General features: G+C 46.4%; 1 protein-coding gene across 4 annotated transcripts in view; it reads right to left on the bottom strand.

The window, feature by feature from the left end:
* LPAR1 (lysophosphatidic acid receptor 1) overlaps positions 1-3,657 on the bottom strand; it is a 118,652-nt gene extending 114,995 nt beyond the window's left edge. The window contains exon 1 of one of the 4 annotated variants that reach the window (XM_079790978.1): positions 3,312-3,657. The gene's annotated coding sequence lies outside the window, so the exon portion shown is untranslated. Of the gene's footprint in view, positions 1-2,256; positions 2,547-2,653; positions 2,923-3,311 lie in introns of those variants that run through there. The other 3 variants (XM_079790979.1, XM_079790980.1, XM_079790977.1) reach the window with 3 other exon arrangements.
* Between the last annotated feature and the right edge of the window lie 5,121 nt (positions 3,658-8,778).

Genomic DNA, 8,778 nt, shown 5'->3' with positions numbered 1-8,778 from the left:
ACTGGGCCTCTAGTGTAAAAATAAGAAAACAAACAGGAGTATAATACCAAGTCATCAAGGCCAGAGCAGACTTTTAGACATGAAACTAAGAGTTTATGCTCAAGTTTTTACTACATCACACTTCACTTTAAAATAAATCATGTTCCTCAAGAAAAGAAAGGCCATGCATTAAGCACAGACATTAAAATCTTGACCTCAGACTAAATTTCAAAAGTCATGATTTCCTTAACACAGGGAGCTTCCCAGTAAAAACTGTAGAGTGTATTCTGCCCAGATTGCAACTTTCCCTGCAAAGTATTTGAAATAAAGTTTCCCTAACAGTCACTATCAAACTGAATGTCATCATGTATCAAAAAGACTTAGCAAGTTCTTTGCATTTCCCAGGAGGTCTATCAGAACACATTGAGTAAAACCTTGAAAATGCTATGGCACATATATTTTTAATCAAATTACTCTTCAGAAAATATTCACTTCAAATGAAAATAGAAGTTTCAAAATGCAAGCTGCTGGAAGGGCTGCCACTTACACTCCCACCTCTGTTATTTTTTCCCCCATCATTCACCGGGAAACTGGGGTCCAGGCTGAGTGTCCAAAGCTCTGGGCAGCAGCTGACCCACTTAAAAACAGTATGCAAATAGAAGGAGTGTGGTCAGCTGTAGGGATCACCTAGATTTTAAAGCTACGCAGGATCGCACATTTTAAATAATAAGGGTAATAAATGATTGACGGGGTATTGCTGATGCCCTTATGGAGAAAGAAAGAAAAAAAGAGAAAAATGAACTCCCAGCTCCAGGCTCTTCCCCCTCCAGGCATCTCCTACTGCTGGTGTTTCTTTCAACCTTCCTGGCCCTGTTGCCCTATCACTTCCCTCCAGGACTAACCCCTTCACACTTCCTCTTTACCCTCTCCCTATTGTTCTCACATTTCTAACATGGGATAACCACCCCACCCACCCACCCACCCCCAGTCTCTAGTTACTTGGGGAGCTAGGAAGGAACAGCAAAGATCACCAAACCCCTCCATTTTCTAGATGAGGTCACTCAGACAAGAGAAGGCGCTGACCTGGCTGGCTAAGGTCGCACCACTAGGGGACGCGGTGCTGGCTTGAATTATGACAGCCCAGTCCTCCTGCCCGGCCCCTCAGTCCCTGCCTTCCCGCCATACACTGCTTCTTTCTCTTGCTACTTGGCTTCTTTATCCTCAAGTTAAACGGTATCGAGAAAGTAGCAACCTTAACATACTTACAATGCTGATTGTTGGTAACAATTTTGTGTTGGGGGCAAATACGCCCACTCCTGCCCGGATTTGGAGAATTGGGGGCTGCAAGGACTAGCCGGCACAGAGTGAGTGAGGAGTGAGTGAGTAATGGAATTTAGTTCGGACCAGACAGCCAGAACTCCCTTTTTCACAGGGGCTTGCTCTTCTATTTGACAAGGGACTATCTCCTTCCGAGAGCTAGCTGGTCAGTGTTCCCAGCGCAGGGTCTCCCTTTAACCAGAACTGCTAGGAACCTCTCACTTCACAGTTAAGCTTACTGTGCCTGGCAAACGATACTTCTTCAAATAGGTGAAAAGCACGAACTGGTAGAGCCTGGAGGGATAGAGGATTTTGCTCTAATTAAGAGCAGTTACGTGTTTTCAATACTCACTTTTGCACATATGTATCTATTTCAATGGGAAGCGACGCATTCATACTGAAGTTTTAATAAGCGAGCACTCGCTGGAAACCTACGTTTACGAAAAATCCATAGATTTCAACAAAAAGAAAAAGAAGAGAGAGAAAGAGCAGAAGTAGCGGCAGTGAGCAACCACCCGGGGCCCCGGACTGCAGGCAAAAGTCCTGGATGCCATCCTTCTTACACATCAAAGCCAAATGGCAGCAAAGAAAAACAAGCATAAATTTTAAAATCCATTCAACACAGACTAGTCGTCCTACACAAACCAAGTGGAGCCCGTTGATTTCAAAACCACCACCTCAAAGCCAGGTCCCTCCCTTGCCTTGGATTTCCCAGTGACTTGCTAAGCGTGTTTGCTAAGCGGCTGGGCAGAAACTGAAGTTTAAAGTCCTCAGCCCAAGACAGACGACCGCGCTGAGTTGTCCGTGAAAAAGCAAGTGGTGCGGGAGCTCCAAGCTGCGGGGCGCGAGGTACCCCGGCGGTCCCCGTCCACCCGGGCGAGGATTTGGGGGGATCTCGAGCGCCCCCCGGGAAGCCTTCCCGCGCCCCCACCCGACCCCAGGTAACCCAAGGCCACCTACGTGTCACTTAGGCGGGGGCCCCCCCGGACGCACTGACCTGGCCGGGGGACAGGAGGGCCGGCGGCCCGGGCGGCTGCGGCAACTTCCCTCCCAGGGCTCGGTGGACTGGCTGTTCGGGGAGGCCAAGGCAACCTCGCCTCCTGCAGGCCAGCTTGCAGGCACGCACACCCACCCACGCCCGGCACAGGCGCGCGCGCACCCCCACACTCGCACGCCCACACACACACACACACACACACACACACACACACACACACGCTTGCACACACCGCCACAAAGCCCGTCCGCGCCAGGGCCGGGCGATCGGAACGCGCCTCTGGGAGTCGGAGGCGACTCCGCGGGCACTGGCTCCGGGCCCAGGGGGCGCTGTCCCCCCGCCCCGCGCCCGCCCCTTTACCTGCGCGCCGCCTGGAGTCCGGCTCCCGCCGCCCCCGGGCTGGCCTCCCGCTACGCGGTCAATCTCCTGGGCCCCTCGCCCCGCAGCCAGCGGAGCCCGGCCCTCCGCCCACCCCTCGGAGGTCGCCAGGAGCCGGGCCACCCCCTGCGCCCACCCCGCCGGGGTCCCGCGCGAGGCCGGCCAAGATCCAGGCAGCGCTCGGCCGGAGGACCGGGGAGTCACCACTCCGGAGCGTCCGCCCCCGCTTGGCCCCACGGCTCGGGCTTCGGCGCGCCGGCCGGGGCCACCGGAGAGGGGGCGCGGAGGGAGTGCCGAAACGGCAGCTCGGACGCCAACCTCTTCCTTCCCCCGCCTTCTTTCTTTTCAGCTTACTCCACGTTGCACGAGTCAGCAACTCCCGCACCCCCAAACTCCCTCCCCCTAAGCTCATTCCCCTACCTGGCGCGATACCCCCAGAGCCCCCAACCTACTGCGATCCCCTTCCCCCATTCATTCGCCGAACTTCCCGCCCCGGCAGCCGAAGCCCATTCATTATTTTACCAATCTCCCCCCTTCTCCGCCCCCTCCCCCCCCCCACACCCCAGATCTGACACACCCGCGGCGGGAGACCCGCGGCCGCCGGCTCGGGATCCCCACCCCCAGGCCCTCCAGCGCTCACCTCGGCGCGCGGCAGCTGGCGGGACTCGGGTGGGCTCCCCCACACGCTGCATTCTCATTTCCTCGCTCTTCTCTTCCCACTTGAAAAGCCCTGGAAAACATCGCGGGGCCCGCAAAACCCCTAAGTACGGCCTCTCGTAAGTCAGCGTCCCAAGTTTCCAGCAGACGAAGTTTCTCCGAGCGCAGCAGCCTCTAATTGGAGGCTGCAAAGCACCCAGAGCCGACTTTGCGGCCGGAAAGGTGCACCCGTTTCCAGGTCGGAGTTTTCGATCGACTGGGTCTGCAGACCGCAGGCAGTGTGAGCGTGCTCCCTCAGCTCCCCACGTCCGTGATTACACACCCTGCTCTTCCGCTTCCCCGGTGCAACTTTGCAAGCGCCAGCTATCCGTTTGAGAGGAGTAATTAAGGGCGGGGAATGCACACCTGGAGGTGTGGGCGGGCGCGGCGCGGGGACGACGGCCTGGGGATCCTTCTTTGGGAAGTGTCAGCCCAGCCAGGAACAGATTCACCCAGGCCCGAAAACTGCACCCAAGCAATCGCGGTCGCTCAGGCCGCGCCACCCCCACCCACCTTTCAGCCTTGGTTCCCCAGGATTTTCGTGGTGCTGGTGAATTCTCTGCCTCTTGCTCCACTGCTAAAGCCGCCACCCGTCAAAAGTAGCTGCTTAGAGATAAAAAAAAAAAAAGCTTGGTGAACTCTGGCCTGAAATAGCATATAGACAGCCAGGGCAGCGAGAGGTAAGATACCAGGCAGGACTGATACAAGGACATCTAAGAACTGCAGAACGGCGCGGGAGTGCTGCACAGGTGGGCGGTCACTCGTTAACCTGGGGCTTTGCAGAAAGGAGAGGTGACTACAAACCTCACTCGGGGAGGAGAAACCTTCTTGGAGGAAGTGGACATGGTTTAGGCTCCCGGGAGGTATGCTTCCAAGGCAGCACGACCACCTCCAGGGTGAGACTGCTGACCACCTGGGCTGAGGGCCCCTGGTGGTTTGCACTGGAGGCTCCAGGCTAAGCCCTGGCTGGTAGTCCATTCCTACCGGAAGCTGTTTCCTTTTTAAACAGTTTTTCAAATCCCTTTTTAAAAATCAACTTTAAACGGCTCTGCTTTCTCTCATTTCCTACCAATGTATGATTTATTTTACAATAAACCACTGAAAATATGAAAAAATAGAACTGTTAATACATGCACAGTACTAATATTGATGTATGACATGCAGAAAACGCATATAGTCTTACCTCACAAATAATAAGAGTTGATGTTAAATTCTAAAAAATATATATATTTATATCAGGACAAAGAGGAAAATGCCCACTATAAGATCTAAGTATAGCCCTGGCCGGTTTGGCTCAGTGGATAGCAGGGGTCCTCAAACTTTTTAAACAGGGGGCCCGTTCACTGTCCCTCAGACCGTTGGAGGGCCGGACTATAGTTTAAAAAAATCTATGAACAAATTCCTATGCACACTGCACATACCTTATTTTGAAGTAAAAAAAACAAAACGGCAAAAACACCCGCATGTGGCCCGCGGGCCGTAGTTTGAGGACGCCTGGTAGAGCATCACCTGAGGACTGAAGGGTCCCGGTTTGGATTCTGGTCAAGGGCATGTACTGTGGTTGTGGGCTCCATCCCCAGTAGGGGGCGTGCAGGAGGCAGCTGATCAATGTTTCTCTCTCATGGATGTTTCTAATTCTCTATCTCTCTCCCTTCCTCTCCGTAAAATCAATAAAATATGTTTTTTTTTTAAAAGATCTAAGTATAATAAAAACTATACATTGGTAAGAAAAGTAAAATATACCGAAAGGGCTTTTCCTTCCAACTCAGGAAAACCACCTAGCGGATTTTCCTGTCTCCTTCGTACGACACACTTTTTATTTACTTTCAGTTCCTCAAAACCAAAACTTCTGCATCCTCTCCTAAAGAGAAATTTAAAATTTAATTTTAAAGAATTAAAGTATTGTTATATTATTAATTATATTAGTACACATAAAATAAATCTTTGATAATTATTTCAATGTTTACTCCTATCATAAATCAAAGGCAATGTGAAAATGAGTTTCTTGCCTACCATTCAACTTGGATACCTTCCAATATATTGATTTTCTCTCTGGCTGTCTGAAGGAACATGGCTGCTTCTGCTTTGACTATATATTAACTGCCTTAATGACTCTGTGGTCTTCTTACTAACATCCAATAAGGCGTTGTGTCCACACAAGACTTGTATTAAAGAGTTCTAAGTTATTTGCTGTGAAACGCTTTCTGTCCTCTTTATTTGGTCTACCGTGTCCTAAAATGAAATGGAGAACAAAACAGGAAGTCAGTCTGGATGGACCTGTTTTCTTCACAAGTGTGGACCTGGCTAAAAGCACCTGCTCCGGCCCAACTGGTGTGGCTGAGTAGTTGAGTGTCCACCTATGAGCTAGGACCATGGTCGGCAAACTGCGGCTCACGAGCCACATGCGGCTCTCTGGCCCCTTGCGTGTGGCTCTTCCACAAAATACCACGGCCTGGGCGAGTCTATTTTGAAGAAGTGGTGTTAGAAGAAGTTTAAGTTTAAAAAATGTGGCTCTCAAAAGAAATTTCAATCGTTGTACTGTTGATATTTAGCTCTGTTGACTAATGAGTTTGCCGACCACTGAGCTAGGAGGTCAAGGTGTGACTCTCCGTCAGGGCACATGCCAGGTTGCATGCTCAGTCCCCAGTAAGGGGCGTGCAGCCTATCAATGTTTATCTGGATGTTTCTCTCCCTCTCCCTTCCTCTCTTTCAAATCAGTAAAAACATTTTAAAAGCGCCCGCTCTGCAGCCAGCTTCAGGTCAACAACTTTACTAGTAGTCAAATCCTGTTCAGCACAGAAATTGATCCAATAAAACTAGTATTGTATTCCAAATGAGCCAGTTTTGTCATCTGTGAAATGGGGTGGTAATACTAGCACAGTATTTTATTATGTTCCAAATTGTCTTTATCAAAGTAAGATCATGTAATTGAACAGGCGTCTTAAAACACTGACGTAGAAGATGTTTCAACAGAGACGAAGAATACCGTGATACACTTTCTTTAATGTTTTAATCTGTCTGTGGCCCTCTTGACGTTGGGTAGTCATCCCACTGCTTTCGGTCCTAACCTCCCTCTCTTATCCTCTGCCAAGCAATGTTTCTCTAGATTTGTTTCTTCAAATGACTTCAGCAGAGCCAAATAGACAGCTGGTGCGGTCAAACGTGAGAAAAAATATTTCCGGCAAAACGAAGAGAATTTTAATGAGGGATATTTCAAGTAGGGTTTATGTGGCTATCTTAAAGGACTTTGTCCAATCCTCGATGTTATCTAGTGGTCCAAAGTCTATAATTGGCAAAGCATTTAGGGTAGAAAAACTGGTTGTCACTGCTTTGGGCTCTGTTTGTTCAAAAGGGTCTGCTGGCCATGCCCGCTCTCCCTTCCTCCCCGTGTCCCCTTCCCTCTGGCAAAAGCCTTGGAAATTTTCTACTACGGAGTAATCAAAACTATCAGCAAAAAAGATCTGTTGGAAACTTTCCCTCCAGTCCATTTTGATGCAGAGACTAATTCAAAGAATATATTCTGGTGAAATGATACCCTAAGAGAATTCAGCCTGCTTGGGAACGTTGTGTGTGTGTGTGTGTGTGTGTGTGTGTGTGTGTGTGTGTGTGTGTGTTTTCCAAATGCCCCCAGGCATAGGTGTCTTCCTCTTTAAAATGGGGTATTTGTGCCTTACCAGTGTTTTTCCCCTGGGCTAGAGAGAAAACATTCTCCTTAGGAAACCTTTCTATTTTAAAAGGCCAGTAGCAGAGGTGGGTGAGGCAGCCCAATTTAGTTTAAAAAAAATAACACTCTTCAGGGTAGAAGTGGCATAGGGAGACTCTAGGAATGGGGATTGTGCGTGTAACAACCTTGTCTGAGGACTAGACTGCAATGAAATGAAAACCCTAATCTGCTCACCTTTTCTCTTACCTCATATTTCTGCATGAATAACCTGGGCAATGCCTGAATAGATCAAGGACAAGCAAATCCTTTGTCTCCCTCACCCAAATAAAAGGCTCCAATCTAAAACAAAGGTGGGGGCAGGGGAGGAAATAAAGAACAAAAAAATATGTGTGTTATATGTATCATTTTAGAGCAAAAATAGGCATAGATACAAAGAAATCATAGAAAGGGTCACAAAACAAAAAGCTAGTTCTATAAAAGAATAGTTAAGTAAATTTCTAGTAAGACTGATGGGGGAGAAAAGACAAAGACTGTGAATAAGATTTTATGTTTTCAGTCATTTTTTAATATTAAGATTTTGTGAACAATTAAAAACAGCTAAAATAGATACTTTTTAGTAAGTTGTAAATTATAAAATTATTTATTAAAATTTTTTAAACATGAATATACTTATAACCATTAAATAAATTGAACTTTTATTTCTAAGTCTACTTACAAAAAGGGTCAAAGGTTTGATGGGAAAGACACCTTTCCCATTATTTGATCTTCACAGACAAATAAACTCTATTCAAATGGTTTCAAATAATAGAAAAAGAAGGAATTATTTTATGAGCTAATAAAATATTGATACCAAATTCAGACAAAAACATAGAAAGGAAAATTACAGGCCACTCTCAAAAGGAGTAAATATTTATACATACAATATTATCAAACTAAGTCCAGCAAATTTTTTAAAATTCCTCTTAAGCACATTGGGTTGATACCATAATGTAAGAATGGTTTAATATTAGAAAATGTTTTGCCACTCGTTTATATTTTTTAAATCTTAGCAAACTTGGAAATGGAGAAATTTCCTGAACAATCTAATTCTATAAGCATTATCCTTAATGTTAATTCAGTAAACATTTTTCTTTAAATGTTAGGGACAAAAAGCTAAGTTTTCCATTTCTACTCAACATTATCCTGAAGCCCCTTGCCAAAATAAAACAGAGAGAGAGAGACAGAGAGAGAGAGAGAGAGAGAGAGAGAGAGAGAGAGAAATTAGAAGGCATAAGGGTTAGAAAACAATAAAAATATGATTTATAGATGATACTGTTATCTACTAAGAAATCCAAGCAATCAAGAATGAGAGCAAATAAGAGATTTTTAGCAACATTGTTGAATAAAAGATCAATATACAAAGAAGCCACACCCCCTAGAGATAATGAATTTTTAAAGGTCTCTTTCATAATAGCAATAAACCTTTATTATAATTTGGATAAAAACTAATTGAAGTTATAGTACCTGTATAAGGAAAATTATAAAACTTTACTGAAACACATAAAAAAGTCCTAAATAAATGAAGAGATACATAATGTTCATGGAGAAGACTCCATAAACACAGAGCAACCTATTCCAAATTGTATTAGGGTTTTCATAGACCCTGACAAAGTGATTCTAAAATTCGCATGGAAGTGGAAGAGGCCAAGGATATCCAAGACCATTCTATAGAAGCATAAGGAGGGAAAATGTCCCCTCCGGATATCAA

Source organism: Cnephaeus nilssonii (genome assembly GCF_951640355.1).
Source record: "Cnephaeus nilssonii genome assembly, chromosome: 14".
Classification (NCBI taxonomy): Eukaryota; Metazoa; Chordata; class Mammalia; order Chiroptera; family Vespertilionidae; genus Cnephaeus; species Cnephaeus nilssonii.
This window is presented reverse-complemented; position numbering and strand designations above follow the sequence as displayed.